Source organism: Halichoerus grypus, chromosome 5 (genome assembly GCF_964656455.1).
Source record: "Halichoerus grypus chromosome 5, mHalGry1.hap1.1, whole genome shotgun sequence".
Classification (NCBI taxonomy): Eukaryota; Metazoa; Chordata; class Mammalia; order Carnivora; family Phocidae; genus Halichoerus; species Halichoerus grypus.
In genome coordinates, this window is record NC_135716.1 from 139091611 (window position 1) to 139113903 (window position 22293).

Here is a 22293-nt window from a genome sequence, read left to right on the forward strand (position 1 = left end):
GTAAGGAGCAAAATGGAACTTCCTGATACTTACAGAGTTACTCTTCACTTCAGTCTGGGTTTAACACATGAGGAATGCTTTGCCTAGATTTTCCATTTTTATCACTTACTAGCTATTAAAAAGTGCACATGTTGTGTGCATGATGTATGTGGATAACAACGGATACAGCCCCTGATAGGGCTAGATCCTGACAACTCTGGAAAACAGCTCAGTTTGCCCTTGTGACTCCTTGGCCGTGTGAGCCTCCCTCTGTGGGCTTCTCTTCCTTCCTCCCATTGCTTTCATGGGATTCCCTCCCTCCTTTCTTCCCCTCCCTCCCTCCTTTCCTTCCTTCCTGTCTGCCTTCCTTTCTTCCTGCCTTCCTTCCTTCCTTCCTTCCCTCCCTCCCTCCCTCCCTCCCTCCCTCCCTCCCTTCCTCCCTCCCTCCTTCCTTCCTTCCTTCCTTCCTTCCTTCCTTCCTTCCTTCCTTCCAGGAAGGGTTAGTAACTTGCAACTTAAACCCATTCCATAAACATGAGTACCAGTGAGACCTAAAAAATAAGTGAGATCCTGTACCTTAGAAGGCAAGCCATAAATAGTGATTCTATAATGTGGAAAGTTCTGAGGGTTCTAAGAGAGCAGGAGAAAGTGCTTACATTCATTGAGCAACTACTAGTGGCTACCTACTCGCTGGACGTTATTTCTTTTAATCCTTATGAAAACCTTCTGAGGTAGGAATTTTAATCCCCATTGTATTCGTGAGAAGATGATGTTCAGGGGACGCAAATAACTTGTTCAATGTCACAAAGTTCAGCTATGGCCCCAGGTCCATTTGACTCTGATACTCATGTTTATTTTACTAGTGTTTCAAAGTATAGAGAGAATATATCCAGGTTTTGCTGGGGGAGAGGGACTATGGGTAAAGGCTTCACAAAGGAGTAATACTGGAGATGGGCACTGAAGAGTAGGGTACTATTTTAGTATTTGAAAATTGGGACTTCGTAGTGAGATAAGCTTTTTAGTCAGAGAGAGGAGAAACATACAAGGAAACTTTTCACATGCATGCTAAGTGAGAGAAAGTTTCAAGTAGAGACTTTTGCTCTCCAAATAGGGTTTCTGGACCATAGCAAGATGTGTTGGGGGGAAAAAAAACAGGCTTCAAGCCCTAGCTCCACCGTTCTTTGACTTTCTCGTGTGATCTTTGGCAAAAATAACCACTCAGAGGCTCAGTTTCTGCATCTGTAAAATGGGAATAGTGATATCTATAGTAATATCTGAGAAGATTGAAGGAGCAGATGTTTACAAGGTGCCTGGTACATGGCAGGCCCTCAGTCAATATTAGCAATTCTTAAGATAAACAGCTCCCCTTTGGGGTCCAAGTCACTGGGGTCAGCCAGGAGAAAGAAGTGAGGGCATTCCCAGACTCAGCCTGGATTTGGGTGACGGCTCTCAGAAGCAAACGCAGCTCCCTCTAATGACACCCCACTTGGCCATGTCTGGGAGCGTAACCATTTCCACCTTTTATTGTATAGTTAGCAAAGCTTTTATAGGCTTCTGTTTCCTAGGAAGGCAATTTTTGAAGTGTTTATTATTTCTGGTGCTTGCTCCCTCCTCTTTGCACCATTGGATGATGGGGAACGTTAGCACATTTTGGTCCACTGAGGCCAATTTGGTATGTGCAGCAGAAGGCCTGTGACGCTCACGAGCCGAGAAGTCTGAGGAAATGGGTCTGTGGACGTGGGAAGACGCAGCCTCATAAGAATCCTGTACCGGCGCCCTGAGCCCACGGTCTAGGGCCACGGAGTCAGTGGAGTGGAAGGTGAGGCAAGCACTCACTGTACAAACTGCAGACAGGAAATGTTACCCAGAAGATCAATTTCTTTCCCCCAACACCAAAACTTACAGGAGAACAATTCTTTGCAGTACTGCAAACCCAGAGCATGTGTCTCTCCAAACCCTTCCACTGAAGCTGTGGCTTAAGTACGTGATCTGCCCCCTCCTCACTCTCTTATCCGACCTCGTCTTCTACTCTTCTCCCTTTGATCTGCTGGGCTCCAGCCACATTCATCGCTCTGCTTTTCTAGAACATTCCAGTCCTGCCCCTGCCATAGGGCCTTTGCTCTAGCTTTTCCTTCTGCCCAGAATGTTCTTTCCTGACTGCCCTGTTTAATAATGCTCCCTCATACCCTGGCACTCCTATCTTCCTCACCTGCTTCATTTTTCCAGAGCACTTATTTTTAAGTTATAATGTTAGTTACACAACTTAGTTATCCTAACTAAGTTAGAACGTTATTTTAGCATTGTTATGGATTGAATTTACTTGCCTCCCCCAAATTCATATGTTGAAGTCCTAACCCCCAGTACCTCAGAATGTGACCTTATTTGGAGGTAGGATCTTTACAGAGATAACCAAGTTCAAGTGAGGTCATTAGGATGGGCCCTAACCCAATATGACAGGTGTCCTTACACAAAGGGAAAACATAAGAAGTAAACATAGAGATACACACAGAAAGAAGACAGTGTGAAGACACACAGAGAGAAGACAGCCATCTACAAGCCAAGGACAGAGGCCTGGAACAGACCCTTCCCTGAGGGCCCTCCAAAGGAACCAATCCTGCTAACACCTGGATCTCAGACTCCCAGCCTCCAGGTGAGACAGTACATTCTTGTCGTCTAACCCACTGGATTTGTGGTAGTTCAGCCCTGGCAAACTAATATACATTCTCTGTCCTTTCCTTTTCCATAATCAAACTTCTTTTAGAACTCTTCCTGCTAGAACACAAGCTTCACAAGGCAGAGATTGTTTTCTGTTTTCATACTGATATAACCCCGGTACCAGAACGATGCCTGCCATATAGTTGCTGTTCAATAAATATTTGTTGAGTAAATCTATCAGAAGACAGAGCATTCATATATTTTCTCTCCAAGTGCCCATATCAGGAACGAAACTGGGAAGAGCAGGTCTCTGACATTATTCTCTTGGTTCTTCAATGTTGGAGTCAGAACCCCTGCGCTGTGGGCGCTATCTTCACTTCCAGTGGGTTTCAGAAACCTGAGCCATTCTTCAGAAGACCTTTAAGGATGTGGAGGGAGCAGCCCTCATCAGTGCTCCGAGAGAGTAGCTCCAGATGGAGCGTTTAGCACAAGGCTAGGGATCCAGTTACACTCGACCGCGCTGCCACGAGCACTAATAAGGCCCGACGGCCTAATAGGCTGTCCTGCGGTGAGGCTGTGTTGGGAAGAGGTTACCAGTAACAAGATTATTCTCTTGACGGTTAGCTTGGCAGGGGTCAACAGTGCTGAAAGTAGACTCAGGTCAAGGCAGAGGCTCAGGTGGAAATTCTGGGCTCCCAAGCCAGTTTCAAAAGGAGAACCACCTTCCCTTTTGGCTGGCTGCAGCAGTGAACAGTTTTCTGGAGACACAAAAGGTCCTCTTCCTTTTCTTTGGCCCTGCTCTCACACTGGCCCAAGCAAACTGAATGTATTAGCATAGTAGAACAGCTTTTATTGAGCACCTACTTATGTGGCCAGTGCCGTTCTCCCAGGAGGAGACGAAGAGGTGAGAGCCACATCAGAGAGGTATCATGAGGATGGAATTAAGTGAAATTAAATTAAATTAAATGATAAGGAATGTAAAGGTCTGGCTTCGAGTGAGCATTGGAGGGGGCTGAATTCCTTTCTTTGGCTTTTGGTGAGGGTAGTAACCTGGGGTGGAAGGCAGAGCATACTGGAAAAAGGCAAGTTGATTTTTAGTGTGTCACAGTGGCAAAGGCTCTTACGTGTTATAGGTTTCAGAGGAGGCAAGCGTCATTCGGCTAGACTGGTCAAGGGGACAAGAGTGGGCCCAGAGGCTGAGGAATATTTGGGTAAGGGGAGATGTCTGGAGGTGTATGGGTTGAGGCTGAAACCTATGTATTTTGTAGGGACAAAGGCACAGCTGTGGGTTGAAGTGTGAGCATTTGGGAGGTCTCCCAGGTAAGGCCTGGGACCAGGAAGGTGTGTGTGTGGGGGGCAGGCTCTATGTGTGTGTACTATTTCTTTAAAAATCACTTGCCTCTATGAACTACCTTCAATTATCATCTCCTTTTTCTAGCTGAGGAGATGGAGGCCCAGAGGGGGAACTTGTCCAAGGTTTCACAGACTGGAGGAGGCAGAGTCTTGCATTCTAAAACTCATGCCTTTTCCCACAAACCAAACTGTCTCCAGTCTTTCTCTTGTCAGCTGCTAGCTCCTTTCTAGCCCATGTCCTCCCAGGGTGTGGGACTACAGTCCCTTTTCTGGCAATGGAATTCCTGCTGAGGAGCGCGGCGCACTTTGCTAGGTGCCTGTGTCCCATCCCTTCACATGGTCCGTGCGACGGATGGTTGCACCTTCACTGAGACCAAACCAAGTCCGTGAAGATGTATAAGTATCTTGGGGCTGCTGTAACAAGTACTGCAAACTAGATGGCTTAAAAGAATAAAAATTTATTGTCTCACAGTTCTGGAATCAAGGTATTGGCAGGGCTACACTCACTCTGCAACCTGTAGGTGAGAATCCTACTTTGATTCTTCCTAGCTTCTGGTCCTATTGTTGGCATTCCTTGCTTGCAAGGCCCTACTCCAATCTCAGCCTCTGTCTTCACAGGTGTGTCTCTTCTTATAAGGACTTCGATCATATTGAATTAGGGCCGACCCCAGTGACTTCATCTTAACTTGATTTAACATCTGCAAAGGCCCTATTTCCATATAAAGTCACATTCACAGGTACTGGGGGTTGGGACTTCAACAGATCTTTCTAGGCAACAGAACTCGACCCATAACAGAGTACCTTCGTCAAAATCACACTATTGCCTGGGAACCTCAAATTGGATTAAATTTTGCATTTTAAAAATTTCAGCACTTTCTCAGAGTGGCTCCTTGCTTTTTTGCCCCTAGATTCTCTATATTCTTTCTCACCTCCTTGCTTTGTTTATCTAACTCACAGTTGGGATTATCCTCTTCCTTCATTTGTGCTGGGAAGTTTCTCCTTCTTTACACTCAGCTACCTCTGCAAATCATCCTCCTCGACCTGAGCCCTGCTGGCAGCTTCTTTCTCTAAACCCCATAGCAATTAGAGTCATATAATACTTCGGTTGACTATTTTACAGTTTACTAATTCCTACTTACCACTTGGTCTTATTTGCCTAACTGGGTTATAATTTTCTGATTCTCAGCAATAGAGGCTAATCACAACTCTTGCTCCAGGGTTTAGCATAGGGTGAGCACACTCTAACTCTCCATGAGCCTTGCTGGGGGCATAGTATTCATTTGTTTCAGATTCTGATTTTCTGTAAGGGTTCCTTGGATGAATACAACCACCCAGCCTAGTGACATGGAGGGCTGGGCAGTGATCTGGTAAGGCTGATGCTTACAGGAAGCCAAGCTTTGCCAGGCCCTGAATTCAGTACTTTTTCTCCTTTTGCAAGATTTGAATCATCTGGGTAATTGTCTTAACTTTCCACCTGACTTAGCCTGTGCCCACCCAGCCAAAATCACTAGAGGTTTGACTAATCTAAGGACTGGTAGACTGGAAGCTAAACTGATTACAGACCTAAGCAGGCTCAACCGGAAAATCTAAGGGCCCCTTTGTTCCAGGTGTCCTCAGAGTGGCTCCGCCTCTGGGGGATCACATTGCAGGCCCTGCTCCTGGGGAGCAAGATGCTTCTCTTTCCTCCCCAAAGGCTGGCAGGAGCCACGGAACGGTCTTTTGGCCCTGATGGCTTTAACCTTACTGACAGTACATCCTCTGTGGGGCCCTGGTGCTTCCTCCTTCTTCTTAAGCACCTCTCCCGAGACTTTCCAGGGATGGCAGTGGGGGCAGGACGGAACAGAGCCCATGTTCCCTTCCCTTTGTTTCTAGAAGTGACAGTCCCAATGTCCATGACACCCAAGAAAGTTAGCAAGAAATTGAGAATCTGAGAACTTTAGGCTGGATGATTTTGCCCAAATACATCTTGTTTGAGGAGTGGAAAACTGAGGCCTCCAGAAATGAAGCTGTGTGCTGAAGACAAACTTTACAAAGATTAGGTGACAAATGTGAGATTAGGACCCAGGTCTTCTTCCATCCAGACCAGGTCTGCTCTGCTCTTCCAGGTTGCCTTGGTCATCATGGAGCCAGGGACCCAGGCAGGGACTCTGCCCCACACAAGGAGTATGGGGGGGCGGGTGGTATTCTTCTGCATGTAGGATTCAACCCACTTGAGCTGGTCTCTGCTCACCTTTCCAGCCTGAGCTGTACCTTTCTTCCCCTTGTTAACAAAACGGTAGCTGTCCTGGCCTCATTCCCACCTCTCCACCTCCAAGGCTTCACACACTGTTCTCACAGTCTGGAGCGAGATTTTGCCCACACTTCACCTGTATAATACCAACTTATTCTCTAATTCTCAGCTTAAATGTCACTGCCTCGGAGCAATCTTCCTTGAGCTCTGTCATCTAAATAACACTCAGCATTAATTGCTTTCTTCTTCTTTTTTTTTTTAGAGAGAGGGAGATTCTCTCTCTCCCTCTCCCTCTGCCCCTACCCACCCCCTCTCTCTCAGGGGCAGAGGGAGGGGCGGAGGGAGAGGGAGAGAGAGAATCTCAAGCAGACTCCATGCCCAGTGCAGAGCCCGACCTGGGACTCCATCTCACAACCCTGAGATCATGACCTGAGCTGAAACCAAGAGTCGGATGCTTAACCACCTGAGCCACCCAGGCACCCCTGCATTAACTGCTTTCATAGGACTATGCATTTTCTTTCAGAGACTTGTCTGTTTATTTGAAGTCTGTGCTCTCCTACCTCACCTAGTCTGCAAGGCTCATGAGGGCAGGGACCATGGCTGCCTTGTTAACTACCATATAATCTGGATCACTCACGCACATGGTAGGTACTCTGCAGATATTTGCCAAATAAATGAATGAATGAATAAAATAAAAGACTGGCTTCTTGGATATGAGAGGGGCTGACCTGTCCACTTACTGGAGCTTTGTTATTGCTACCATGTTATATAGAACCTACTAAGTCACTGTTCAAGCAGGCTTGTGTTATGGGTCTTATTATATTCAAGCTTTTATATAAGGCAACTGAGGCTCAGAGAGGACAAGTAGCTTGCCTAAGGTCACCCACATTGTAAATGGCCATTCCTAGGTTAGAATGCAAGTTTGCCTGGCTCCAAAGCTGAATTTTGTTCATTATATTATTATTATTTATTATTATTATTATTATTATTATTATTATTATTATTTTGAGAGAGAGAGAGACAGAGAGAAGAGAGAGCACATGAGCAGAGGGGTGGGGGAACAGAGGAAGAGGGAGAGAGAGAATCTCCCTCTGACTCGGGGCTCAATCTCACAACCCTGAGATCATGACCTGAGCTGAAACCAAGAGTTGGATGCTTAACCAACTGAGCCACCCAGATGCTCCTGTTCATTATTTTATGGGGTTTCCTCTGTATATCAGAAACTTTCTCTGTCTATAAGAAATGTCACCATGCCCCTGTGTGCATCAGATAGTTCAGGCTTTGGCTTTCCAAAGATTGCACACCTTATCAGTGGAAGAGCAAGCTCTTGATAGAACTTTGCTGACTCTTAAGTCAGAGTTTTGCATTCCAGCTTCACACTCGGGCACCCCTTGGCTATGCACTCTATGGGGTTACAAGGCTCCTGGGCATGCACTAGCAGAACTCTGGCCTGTGTGGGGTGAAAAGAAGCCATTACAACACCCATTCACCATGAATCCTGTTTTTTATTTTATCCCTCGTAACTGAGAACAAAGCTCATTTCACCAAAATGTTCTGGTGCCAGGGGCCCAATGAAACTCCCGTTTTCAATCACTTGCACATAGTTAAGTGGAGACAGTTAGAACACTCTTAATTACTGAGCTGGTGGGTCCTGCTGACTCCTGTAAGACATTTGGAGCAGTGCAGGAAGTAAGGCTTCCTTTCCAGTTTACATCACCATTTAATCTAATTATTCCTTCCAGTTTAGCTTTCACATATTCCATCAAAGAAGAGATTGCTCATTTCCTTGTGAAACTGTATACATCGACTGTAATGTGATTTTTTTTGCCTCTCGTAAGTAATCTGAGATTTCCTAACCTTCTCCCCCTACTGTATTCTCTGGTTAATGTATAAACTTGGGAGAAGTTTCTTGACAGAGAAGTCAAGAGGGTCTCACCTGGGGGAATAGTATTTACATTTCAGAGAATTTGAGAGCTCAAAGGGGCCTTTCATGTCCTCAGCTGCATTAAGTCCTTCGTCTTCTAGCTAAGGAAACTGAGGCCCCAACAGGGGAAGCCAATCCCTTGTTGAACTATTCCTGAGCTCCTGCTATGTGTGAGATTCCAGGAAAAAGTAGCCCTTTTCCCTAGACCAAACCCCTGCCCTCAAGGAGCTTGTGTCCAGAGGAGAAGAGAGAAATGACTGTCATTGAAAATAATTAATGAATCTCAAATGCACAAAGTAATGTATAAAAGAAGTACAGGTTTTTTTTTTTTTCACTTAAATTACAAAAATTTTATGGAAAATTCCCCGAGTGATGCTTAAAATGAATTGTAAAGAGTGAAAAAGCTTTCACTATGTAAAGAGTGGAAAAAGAGCATTCCAGGTGGAAGGAACAAGCGTATGGTTATGGCAATGGAGAGATGTCTGGAACATCTGGAGTGGGCAGATGAAGAGAGAATGCAGACAAAGAAGAAGTGAAAGTCAGGTGAGGGCCAGTCTCGGTGGAGCCTGTATTAAGAATATCTTCTTGAGGTCATGCGTGGATACACTGTTTGCCCTTCTAAATCCAGCCTTCTGTCCTGTGCTTTGTGCCCTAGGAGGCTGACCTCTCCTTGCCCTCTGACTTCTGGTTGGGTTTGCCCCATAGGTGGCACCAGGGGAAATGAGAGTATGTGAGGAGAGAGGTTGGGGTATCATTCTCTGGGCTGCTTCCCGGCTGGGGGGTAGGCTAGCAAGACGTGCTATGGAAGACCACAATGAGGTGGTCATCTCCTATAGGTTTCCCTTCACATGTCCCTTTAGGCTTAGGGATGGTAACATACTCTGCTCTTGCCAGTTTCAGGTCACTTCTGGTCTCTTGTTAGACTCGCCCTCTCCTGCCCTGCGTCATGATGAATAGTCCCTTCATTAAACTCCCTTCAGTGACTCCACTGGAGTTTTCCATCTGTTTCCTGCAGGGTCCTTTAAGAAGGCTCCCACTCCAAAGGGCAGCCTGCAATGGAGAAGGCCCTCAAAGTGAGGACATCAGTGATGTGCATAAGTGGCTGTAGGTGCTAAGGGTCAGATAGAGGGAGAGATAGCTGGGGGCCTAGCAGAGGATCCTCTGAAACCCCACAACCGTGCCCATGACAAAGTAAGGCATCTCTCAACACCTGGCAGGCCCAGAGATCTCAAAGCTGTCTTATGAAGGTACCTATCAAGGAGGAACTTTCCTACACATTCCCTCTGCCCCGATTCCCCAGCCCTGTGCTCCAACCACTGAGGGGCCAGAAGTCAGGATAAGCAAGCTCAGGGAGGAGACGGAGGGAGAGAGACCAAACCAGGGGCACCCATTGTGTGGAGGCATGCCACCCACCTGCTACAGCCGACCCAGTAGATTGAAGTACTGACTGATATATTGGCATCTCAAAGTTGAGTTATTGTCTGAGTTGTCAGAAAAGTCATAGAATTGTCTGAGTTTTCCACCAGGTACGGGGGAATGACTTTGACTCCTACCAAACAAATTTATAGGGATTGTTGGAAATCAAACACGCATGAGTGCTTTTAGGATTACTCTCCATGTAATCTCCATGTATGTCTTCACATATTGGTCTTATGATTTTAGGAAATGCCACAAACTAAAACCCTATTTCACTGTGTTGGGCTTGCTAGACCATGAAACTCTTTTTTTGAGTAACTCTTAGGTAACTGATGTTCCTTGCAATATGCTTTGGAAAATATTGCTTCTGATACCAAATACACAAGTAAGTAAGTAAAAATAATTTTTTTTTTCTTCTTAGGGAGAACATTGGAATAGCTGCTATGATGAAGTTCAGGCTGCTATGAGGAAGCAGTCTACCCCATGGTACGATTTTATCCTAACAATATAGTTGTAAATAAAAAATTGATGCAGAGACCAGAAAGTTATAAAAAATCATCAGAGAACATTTTGCATACTTGCCATGTTATAGAAATAGTTAAGTTACACTAATAATGTGGATGCTTTGTATTCCTTTAATGAGCTCTGAGACCCCACAGCTCATGACCACCCCCTGGGAGGGGCCTACTGGGCATTAAAGGGAGAGTGTTAAAAGAATAATGAGTATTTGTCTACCATGTAGTAGCCATCCACATGAAATACTGTGGACTTTGCTTTTATAAAGTCATGTCATAATTTTATAATTGATTTAAAATACTTGCTAGAATCATGGCAATAAAGCAATAAATGAAAGCTAGGAAGAAAAAAATACGAGGCAAAAACTTGCCCTAGAGGGCCTTGATATTCACGTTTTTTACTTTTTTAATTTCAAGTTTTTATTTAAATTCTAGTTACTTAACACATATGGTAAAATTGGTTTCAGGTGTAGAATTTAGTGATTCATCACTTACATATAACACCCAGTGCTCATCACAACAAGTGGCCCCCTTAATACCCATCACCCATCTAACCCATATCTTGCCCACCTTCCTACTTCCCTCCATCAACCATTAGTTTGTTCTCTGTAGTTAAGAGTCTCTTATGATTTGCTTCCCTCTCTCTTTTTTCTCCCTCCCCTATGTTCATCTGTTTTCTTTCTTCTTTCTTTCTTTTTTTCTTTCTTTCTAAAGATTTTATTCATTTATTTAGAGAGAGAGTGCACGCGAGAGGGAGCAGGGCCAGAGGGAGAGGGGGAGAGAGAATCTCAAGCAGACTCTGCGCTGAGCACAGAGCCCGATGCAAGGCTTGACCCAACAACCGCAAGATCATGACCTGAGCTGAAACCAAGAGTTGGACGCTCAACCAAGCCACCCAGGCGCCCCTTCCTGTTTTGTTTCTTAAATTCCACATATAGGAGTGAAATCCTATGGTATTCGTCTTTCTCTGACTGACTTATTTCATGAAATTCCCCTTTGTATGAGTAATGACAGGCTGACAGGCAGGCCTTTGGAGACCCTTCATGTAATCCCTCAGACTTCCATTGTTTACATTTTTTACCCTCAAAGAATCAAATATTGAAGTTATGGGTGCTAGTGTAGCAACTACCACAGAGAAGGTGTTCACAACCTATTTGCTGAATGAATGATTCAGCCAGCACCTTCCTCTTACAGAGAGGACATGGACACTATTGTGCCATTTCTGTCCTTTCTCTGCTTGGCTTCAAGCTGGGGACTTTATAGACTTTAAGTCTAAATGTCACAAAATCTCTGTGAGGCAGGAGTTATGATTCTTATTGTGTGGATAAGAAGGCTGAGGCCCAGAGAAGTCACACAGCTGGGACTTACCTCCCCACCAATGTAAAAGTAAAATGCAGTAAATGTACCTGTTCTTGGGTTTGTTGGACTGTTGCGCATTTAGCCTAAGACAGGAACCATAAAGCATAGAGGAGACCCATGGTACCCTCCTAAAAAGCTTTGAATGTGAGAGTTTTGGGCCCAATGGCTCTGACCACTTTAGGAAACCAAGTATAATACTTGACAGGCATTTCCCAGGCTATGAGGTTACAAGATGCTGGAAAGGAGGCCTTAGAACTGAGAGAACAAAGTAAACAGAGAATGATACATATTCCAATATTTGACAGTATTATGAAATAGGGAGGGTTTGCCTTTGGCACCCCTTCATCACCCTTTATTGCCTTCAGAATCCAAAGAGCTAGACATTTAATGGCGGGATTCTGGATATTTTTTTCTGGGCAGGATTCAAATCATTGTTTCGGGTATTCAATCTGCTTCCTTCTTATGAGCATGGCTTTTGGCATTCCTGTGAGGTTGCCAAGTTTATCTTCCCATTTAGTAAAAGACTCAATTTCTATGGTCTAGTCTTATTTTACAAAAACACACCTTAAGGCTTGGAGAACGAAGTTGAGCCAAGGTGGGGGCCAACTGCGTTCTCCTGTGACCTTCAGGCTATGTGTTCCTGATTCTTTTCTTTTTTTTTGAAAGATATTATTTATTTATTTGAGAGAGAGTGAGAGCCAGAGAGATCACGGAGGGAGAGGGTGAGGGAGAAGCAGACTTGCCACTGAGCAGAGAGCCCGATGTGGGGCTCGATCCCAGGACTCTGAGATCATGACCTGAGCCGAAGGCAGACGCTAAACTGACTGAGCCTCCCAGGTGCCCCAATGCATTCCTGATTCTTGGGGAATGCCATCACTCATATTTTTGTTCCTTTACTCAGGTACACTGGGAGTGTTTCTTTCTTTTATTTTTTGGGGGGATATTTCTTTAAATGAAGCTTATTTAAACAGATCATGTTTACAATCTCTCCCTCCTCCATTACCAGTTCGGACCTCATCTCCTACTATGTTCTCCCCATTCACTCTGTTCCAGCCACATGGCCTCCTTGATGTTCCTGGGGTGTACTAAGCAGGCTTTACCTTAGCCTTTACACTGGCTGTTCCCTCTTCCCCAAGACACCTGCACAGCTTAGCCCTCACCTCCCTCAGCATCTGACTCCAATGTCAACTTTTTAGACTCAACTTTCCTGACCACCCCATTTTAAGTTGGACCCTTTCCTCACCCAGTACTCCTTTCTCCCCCTTTCCCTATTGTATCTGCTGTACTCAGAACAATGCCTGATGCAGAGAAGTACTCAATAAGTATTTTGAATAAATTAATGAATTCAAGCAGTTCTGCTTTAATTAGATTTTCAGCAGCCACTCAAAATTCTGAAATGCCTAAGCCTAGGTGGCACTGTTCCTGCTGCTCAAACACTTCCCATCTTTATTAAGCTCCTTCCTGCTGGTCAGCTTGAGGCTAACAGGGTCGAAGAGGAAGATAGCCTTCACCAACTGTGAAATGCTAGGAATGGCTGTATATCTTTTTTTTTTTTTTTAAATGTTTTATTTATTTATTCATGAGAGTCAGAGAGAGAGAGAGAGGCAGAGGCAGAGGGAGAAGCAGGTTCCCCCACTGAGCAGAGAGCCCGATGCGGGACTCGATCCCAGGACCCTGGGATCATGACCTGAGCTGAAGGCAGACGCTTAACCATCTGAGCCACCCAGGCGCCCCTGGCTGTATATCTTGAATAAATACTTTTCTACTTTATTTATTTTTTATAGATTTATTTATTTATTTATTTGAGAGAGAGAGAGAGAGAGAGAGAGTGAGAGAGAGATAGAACATAAGCAGGGAGGAGGGGCAGAGGGAGAGGGAGAAGCAGGCTCCCCACTGAGCAAGGAGCCCGATGCGGGGCTTGATCCCAGGACCCTGGGATCATGACCTGAGCCGAAGGCAGACACTTAATCGACTGAGCCACCCAGGCGCCCCAATACTTTTCCACTTTAAACACTCTTCATCAATCCACTCACATTCCAAATAAGGCTGACTGAAAAGAACCAACAGCTCCTAGTTGAGTTTGGTCTTCAATGTTGAGTCAAAATTTAAGTCAACCTTCATTTTCATTAATCTTTATTTTATGGTCAAGAGAGGGAGGTAGGGAGCTAGAGCATTTGGGTCTAAATCCTTGTTCTACCGTATATTGGCTGGGTCTTGGATAAACTTCTTTACCTCTCAGTCCTCAGTTCCTCGTTAGTAAAGGGAGGACAGTAGCAGCTACTTCATGGGGTTGTGGTGAGAATTAACCAGGTTAACGTGTGTGAAGCACTTAGAACCGTACGTGTTCAGCAAGTGTTAGGGATCTTCCTATGAGTCATCAGAGGAGAATCCTGTCATCTTCCTGTTGAGTATAAGTGGAGGTGATGCAGCCCCCCTCCCTCCTTCACCCCCTTGGCTATCCACATCAGCTGCAGACCCCGGCTCTGGTGGGTGTAATGATTTCCGGGGTCTTATATCGATGTAGCAGAAGGAGGCAAGGAGCCAGACGTGCCCAATAAAAGCAGGTCACCAAAAACAACTCTCTGGCCAGCCTGGCTGGGCCCCCAGTGGTCATCCCTGCCCAGGGGCATCCCTACCCCCCGCCCCGGTAGCCACTGCCTGTGGACTCCCCGTGCCTGCAGCCGGAGAAAAGACCACACTCGGTGCTCTTGCCAAGTGATGGGTGAGAGGCAGGCTGGTGCCTGGCCCAGCCCCGTGACACAGGAGCCTGTTGCCCCAACTGAGATAATTTTCTTGTCACAAGGCCTGAAATCCTCACTCGAAGTCCTCTTCAAACTGGTGTTCTGAAACAGGGCCAAGTCCCCAAGCCTGAGTTTCCAGGCTGGGGAGCTGGTGTTCCCTCAAATGCACCTTTCTAAGAAAAAGAAAAAAACTTAATACAGCTATACAGCTTGCCAGGGAGAATTAAGTGTCAGTGTCTTTTTTTTTTTTCCTTTTTCTTTTTTCTTTTTTAAATTGGCTATTTGGATGTAGACAGGAAGCTTCAGAATCTTTTGCAAAAACAGGAGGAAAAAAAAAAAAGAGAAAAGAAATCCCCTACCTCCCTGGGGAGACATTTGAGGAACAGTCCAGCCTGAGGGAAGTTTGAATGCCAAGAAAGCCGTGTTCTGAGCTAGTCCAAATGTGGGCACGGTGGGCAAGACTTGGGCAGCTGCATAGCTACTGCTCAGCTTTCTATTCAAACCCACTCTGGCAGAGAGGAAATGTTCTTTCTTTTTTCTTTCATCACTTTCTTTTAAAGGAAAGAAAAAAAAAACCACCATGAAAGATCCAGAGACGTACCGATGTCACCGAGAGGGGAGACCTAGGTCATAATCAAAAGTTGGTTTCAGGGGAACCTCCCCACCCCCGCCTCCCCTCCCCCACCCCACTCCCACCCCCACCCTACAATAAAAGCTTGGCTCTAAAAGGCAGCTCAGACAATGGATCAGATGCCAAACCATGTGAAGTGCCCAGAGGCAACTCCAAAACACCCGGCCCACCAGCGGGTAGAGGCTGCCAAGGAGCCAGATGCTGTAGCTTTAAAAATATCTTCAGCTGCTCGGCATCTGCAGTTGCAGAAGGAGCCGGACGGGGCTGGGACAGCCGGGCAGGCGGCAGCAACCCCCCTGTATGTAATGGAGAGCGCCTCCAACCACGGGGCTGCCCATTTGGCCTTGTTAAATCACCCCCAGCATATGGTGAGAGACATCTGCCCAGGATTTGGACCTCACAGACTGGAAGAGGAAGGCTCCACACAGACACTCTGAGGCTGGAGAGGGTGGAGGCAGCTGGGAAGGCATTTCTAAGGCCACGGGCCTCATTTCACAGAGGAGCCAGGATTCTGAGAAAGAAGGGGCTGGCTCAAGGTCATGCAATAGCCTACTGTTGGATCTGTAGGGGACAATTCATTCCGGTTCTTTGAGCCTCTGTTTATTTATCTGTGAAGTGGGGTAAACATATAGCTTACGGGCTAATGTGGGGGTTAGATGAAATCATTTAAGGGAATGGGCCCTGCTCAATACATTTCAGTGGAATATATTTCTCATTCTTTCAGTTCTAAAAGTCAAAGGCAGCCACTGACAATGTTACGTTTTCAAGAGGCTTCAGAAAAGATCCAATACTTTCCCAAATCCTTCTCTAGCTGCTTAGTGCTGGAGGAAACTGCATCCTTCCGACTACTATTTGAGTACAATTACAATGCAGTCTCACTTGCATGGATAAAAACGTCAACTGTGGAAGGTTTACTTCTAGGTAAGTTTCTTTTTTTAGGGGCAGTCGTGAATTTCAGTGCCCACTTTGTGGGAAGACTTAGAAACTAGGAAAACTAGGAGGGGAGCCAACATCTTCATTGGAAAGCAGCCCTGAGCCTCTCAGAGCCATCTCATTTCCCTCTACCTCAAACCTCAACTTCAAAATGGAAATTATGGTTTTGTTTTTCCTTTTTGGCTTCCAGATCACACTCCGCGATTATCTTTGCACCACTACCCTCCCATTAAAAAAAGCCACTAGGAAGTAAATTCTTAAGGAGGGCAGTGGCCCAGGCTGGAATGTAGTGGGGAAATATACTCCCAAAGTGGCATGAAACAAGGAGAAATTCACACAGAAATCCTTGTGGACGTTGGCTCTGCATGAACACCCGAGGTGACTGGAGGTACACCACTCTTCCCGCCTTGCATACAAACACTTCATGAATACCTCTGAAGAATATGACCTACCCTTGGAAGTATCCAGAATCCCTCCCAGATCAAATCTAAAGACTTCCCTATGCAGTGACATTATTACTCTTTCTTTAGGACCAGAAATATTTGTGACGGCCTTACCAATCTTTATTTTCACCTGTCTCCAATCCCAACAGCTTCTAACTCCCCATTAGAGAGACCAGTGGTTCCAGGTTCCACTGTAGATGCGGGACATATGACTGGGTAAGTTTTGGTTTAAGGATGGGCCATAGGACCTACATGGATCCAGAGTGACTCTTTTTTTTGTTGTTGTTGTTGGGAATGCTGGGACTCTTTCTTGTTCCATATGAATGGTGAAGTAACTCAGAAAGATTCCTGCCTTAGGAGTCCAAGAAAGGCAAAATGGAGAAACTGGGTGACTCCGTGTTTCTGGATCAAGCCATGACTGAAGACAGTGCTACCTTTGGACTTTTTACTTGTAAGAGCATTTTATAATTTACATATATTTATATGTATAATATGCATATTATATTTGTAATTTAAGCCTGTTGGAGTCGTATTTTCCATATTGAACAACTGAAAATATCCAGATGTGCTCAGGGAGCCCTAAGAGATTATAGATATTTGGCCCTGGCTTATCTTTAGTTTGTCAATTAAGACTTAAAGTCTTGTTGGTTTGTCACATATGTTATATGGCAAAGCCATTAGACCTGGTGGCCGAATGTGCAGATTTTGCTCTTATAGCATGAATAAGATAGTCTTCTTGGATTGGGAATGAGGATAAGTGGGGGCAAGTCTTCATCTGCCACCAAAAATGCCTTTCTGGTCCTTCATTTCTCCACTTGGACTGACAAGTGTGTTGTATTACGTTAGGATTTGGCAAACCTCAATCATTTATCTATTACTGTTATAATCTTTTCTATATTCCTCTGTGTTACTAGTTACCTAATATTTTTCTTTAAATTAGCCCATTTCCTTAATTTTATAAATCATTTAAGAGTAAGATAAAGTGTATATTATTAAAAAAATGGAAAAGCCAATGTTTAATACATGTATAAATAAGTACATAGTTATTAACATAAAAAGGGCTTGTGTACCACCTAAAATTACCTTGCATATGATCCATTGGGAAAGTCTAGGAGTTGATCAGTGGTTTTCAAGCTGTGTTTTTATGGGCTAACTTATTTAAATTTAAATTATTTGCAGTGTTACATGCGAATTTAATTTTGTAACACATTTTTAACTATTTTGATAATTGAAATAAAAATCCATGAATCTACTTAAGTCTATGTGTATACATAATATATTTATTTATTTATTTTTTAAAGATTTTATTTATTTGAGAGACAGAGAGAGACAGAGAACATGAGCAGCAGGGGTAAGGACAGAAGGAGAGGGAAAAGCAGACTCCCTGCTGAGCAGGGAGCCCATGTGGGGCTTGATCTCAGGACCCTGAGATCATGACCTGAGCTGAAGTCAGATGCTTAACTGACTGAGCCACCCAGGCGCCCCTACCTATTATATTTATATTAGAGACCACCATCATAATTATTTGTGCTGATAGGTTACTAATTTTTGTATGAGCTCAGAAGAAAACTTAAACAATATCTATGGATATATTTAATTTTATTTCAGAAATAAGTCTCATCAAAATTTTAATACAGAAGAAGACAAATCACAAACGGGTTAACAATCGCAATACCCACAGAATCCCTTTGATGTTAAAAAAATAATAATACATGTCTGTATATACATTCTAATTTCTTACAAATATGTCACTGATTAGGACTACTGTAGCTCTGCAGGGGTCTTTCTGGAATTCAGATTTTTACCCTAAAATTGTATGAGTGAGTCACAGATACCCCAAATAAATGTCAAGTTAACATCAGATCAGTTGCTTTGGCCAATCCTTTTATCAAACTGTAACATTCTAATGCAGAAACTTCAGACATGCTGATCTCCATGATTCACATTATGGACCACTTTAGAGTTAGTGTAAATTTTGGGCTCCTCCCGTCTGATTTTCATATTTATGTCAAAGAATACAGAGAACCATCAGAAGTGTTGTTACTGATTCAACTCTGAAACTGAAATGTCTCGCTATCCTGCCTTCAAGCTTCTGGCCCAGATTAAATGAAGAGTATCTTGAGATTGTGAGTCAAGCTGTTAACAAAAAACAAACAAACAAAAAGCCCACAGATGTTACCACTTTCGCTACTTATTGGTGCAATCAGAATTTTCGTAATGCCACGTATGCAAAACAAAACACCGAAATAAAGACGATACTGGGGCTATGACTGCAAACATCACCTATCACTCCAGTATTAAATGTTGGGGCTGAATCTGAATAAACTCATTGCTCTTTATGGTGGAACTTGAAGAAGTAAATGTTTTCAGTTTGACATTATAAAACAGCATTTTCTCAATATGATATCAATATATATGTCCACACAAGCAAACACACATCCACATGCATGTATACACACTCAATTATTCTGAAAACCACATGATCTTTAAGGTGTTCTTCCAGCTCTAAAAATAAAGTCCTTGTTTCCCCCTTGGGCTGAGAAACCTCAAAGCTGTGGTTGGGAAAAAGAATACAGAAACGACAGGTAACATTTGTACAGTGCTTTTCAGATGCACAAAGTGCTTTCACTTGAAGGAAGAATGTGAATCTCAACCTTGAACCTTAATCTTACTTTTTCTGTGAAGCTCCCCCCCCCATCCCCCAGGCAACATTGCACTACCCCAAGACACACCGTTTTGGAATTGTTCCTTTGCACGCTTGCCCCTGCCCCAGGACTGTGAATGCCTCAAAGGAACAGACCATACTTTGCTCATTGTTGTATTTTCCGTGCCTAGTCTTGTGTGCAGTATCTGCTTAATAAATGTTCCGATGCTTCAATGAATGAATGATTCTGTGGGATCCAATAGAAAAACTGAGCCCTGGATGATTAAGTTCTTTTTCCTTTTTTTTTTTTTCCCCATCAGCTCAGCACATGTCTTCTCCATCAGGAATATTTATTAAGTAACAGCATATGTTGTCCTCATCAAGGAATATTTATTAAGCAACAAATTTGCACATAAAATTTGGCAAGGTACCACTTGTTCTGACATCCATCCTCTCCTCTATCCAAGTTCATTTCCTTAAAAGCTTTCCTCAGTCTATTTCCTTGAACTCTTATCAGTACCCATCTGACCCATCCCTACCTCTGGGCCTCTGTGCTGTGTTTCTCTCCCCCTGGAACACCTTTCCTCATCATTTCTGGACGGTCATTATTACCTGCGCTCGAATCCTTTCTCAGGGTCTCTTTTGGCCCAGCCCTAGCTGGAGGTAATGGAATTCAGATATGCCATTTCCTGAGACTCTCCAATGGAACATATCACTCTTTTACTACATAATAGTCACTTAGAAACAGGCCTTCTTTCCTCTTCAGGATTTTGCTCTCCGTGGGGCAAGAATTTGCACCAAATTATTTTTGTGTTTATCAGAACACCCAAAGCCTGTAGTAGATGCTGGAAAAATATTTGGTGAAAGAATAATGTATATGGTCCCTGTGGTTCATTCTGCCTCTGTCCGAAATAACTAATAAGACAGTCACCATCAGACTTAGACTAGAATCCTGGAATCTTGAAAATCAAGCTCACTCATTCCCACCAAGAACACAAAAGGAAATTATTCCTGCTTTCGCTGATTATTACATATTATTGGCTGAATGATCCTGTGCAGGTTACTCAGTTTTTCTAATTCCCCAGCTTTTCTTCCATAATCATGGCTAATAGCATATACCGAAAGAGTGAAATGAGCTCCTGTATGTGAAGGGCCTGGCACAGGGCAAAGGTTGAATAGATATTACTATTACTGGTATTATTACTATTACTATTTTTATTCTCTATTATTACAACTGTGGTTGTTATTATTGCCAAAAGATGCTATAGAAAAATTTTGTGAAAATTGGAAACTAAAAGGCATGTGAGTAGAGAGAGGAAGAAGGTTAAAGCTGTTTTGTAGCTGAGGAACCAGTGTCTTCCAATGGAGAACCCCCTGAGGGTAGGTTCTGTGTCTTTTCTGTCTCCGCATCCCTAGCACTTAACGTTAATGCTTCCTCCAAAAAAGGGATGTATTAAAAGCTTTCTGATGGGACCATATGCATTTGTTGATTATGTGAACAATAACTTCGGTGTAGTGAGTGTTCACTGGGTGACAGGCAGTGTTCTAGATCCTTTGCAAACGGTCTCATGTGCTCTATACAACACTCCTGCTAGAATGAGCTACCCTGCTGTTTTGTGGCAGAGGCCCCAGAACCTGTCTGTGTTTGCACGGCGAGCTGGTGGCAGAGCCACGAGGAAGACGCAGGTCTGATTCTAAAGGCCACTCTCCAACCTGATGCGACGCACACTGCAAGGTTGCCCCACAGTATTAGAAGGTTCATGGAATAGTCCAGGCCCTGAGCTAAGGAGGTGGCAGAGGTGATGGGAGACAGGAGAAGGAAGCAGCAGTCCATTGCCTTTGGGGACCGATTCCTTGGAGAGGGACCTGAGGGGGTGGGGCGGGCAGAGGAAAACTGAGGGTCGCAAAGAGAATTCCTGAAGGAGGCCAGCTAGGGAGCCAGGCTGCCCTGTTTCTTGCACAGCGCACTTCCCTCCACCCAGGTCCCCTCGACTCCCTCAGAGATTTCCTGACAGGCCCTGATCAAGGTCAGCAGCGGCCCACTGCAAGGCAGGCCCATGCGCGGGCACGCTTGGTAACAGCAGTGCTAATGGGAACTTGGCCCTGCCCCAGGCGGGTATGGAAAGCGGCTGTTGGCTCTTGTAAAAATCCTTGGTCCAGGCTGGTTTTTCCACAAAGAGAAATGCACCGCCCGGAAGAAATGCTATCGCCTGTTCCTGGTGCCAAACTCGAGGAAAATCAAGTCGTGAGACTCTCTCCTCTGCCTGGCTGAAATGACAGATAGCGAAAGAGCTTTCAGTTTCCTCTCCCCCAAAAAAGTCTGCCAGAGATATAAATATTTAAAAACAGGAGCTAGACTGAGAGGGTTAGCTTTCACCGTGTCTTCTTTGGCAAGCGTTCGATCCACCCACCAGATATCATTTTATTCTGTGTAATGGAATGGCAGTTCTAGGTCGCACATCCCAACTTCTGACACACTGCGTGGAAAAAAAAAAAAGACTGTGACCCTTGTAAACTATTTTTGTCGTTGGAAACAGAGACAGACCCAGGTTGTGAATGCCAGATTGAACATAGCTATGAGTGGTTTCAGTGGTGGGTTTTTTTTTTTTTTTTCCTGCTGTTCCTTATTTTTATCTCCTGCTAAGAAGTCCCCTCTCTCATTTCTGTCCAGTAGGATAATGCCTCTTCCTTGTTACACAGGATTTATTTATTTATTCACTTAGCTGTTCTCAGCTCAAATTGGTTAAACAAAGTGCAGGTCTGTACTAACAGTGTTCTCTGAATTTCTTTGTTTCTCTCACATGGCAGCCCCTGAAACTCTGACAGATACAGGAGACAATTCAAAGTTCTTAATTCTGTTTTTCATATAGAGAAGTGGGTGCAAACCTCCATGATATTAAATAGGTTTGAATCATCCCAGATGACCTTCACAAATCTCGGTCTTTATACTTTTAGGTGGATTAGGGGAAACTAATGAGGATTTTGAAACAAGCTTTGGACTAAAACTCTCATCATGCAAATCCATTGAAAAACCCCATAACTTGCAAGCACAATTAACCCGATCCCCAGTGCCCACTGCCCTGTATCTGACTCATTGTATTTCCTCTTATTTTACTTTCTTCATAAAATGATAATAACAACAATGCAGTGGGTATGTTTCTCTGTCATCAGATTCCACGGTCCTTGTTCTTTCTTTTTCTTCTTTTTTCTTTTCTTTTCTTTTTCTTTCTTTTTTTTTTTTTTTTGGTTCTAAATTGCTCTGTCCTCAGAGTCCTTTTAATATAGTTTAGGACTCACAAGAGTTAATAGGCGAGGGTGGGGGGAGGAACCCACTTGTTTTAAGCCTGGAGCCTGTCACCTTTTCTTGGCAATTACACTGCTAATGGCTGGATCCCAAGCAAAGTGGCAAAGAATATCTCTTCTCACGTTCCCAACTCACAGTGCATTCCCAAATACCAGATGGTGTTTTT

At 44.2% G+C, this 22293-nt stretch overlaps 1 long non-coding RNA gene across 2 annotated transcripts; it reads left to right on the forward strand.

Annotated features, from left to right (window-relative positions):
* Positions 1-1576: 1576 nt before the first annotated feature.
* Positions 1577-17508, forward strand: LOC144381770 (uncharacterized). Of its 2 annotated transcripts, none has more exons than XR_013447584.1 (4): positions 1577-1798; positions 6741-6861; positions 9979-10043; positions 15927-17508. It is a non-coding gene; the product is annotated as an uncharacterized LOC144381770 (long non-coding RNA). The 2 variants fall into 2 exon arrangements; XR_013447583.1 differs by lacking the exon at positions 1577-1798 and adding an exon at positions 1851-2629.
* Positions 17509-22293: the final 4785 nt, after the last annotated feature.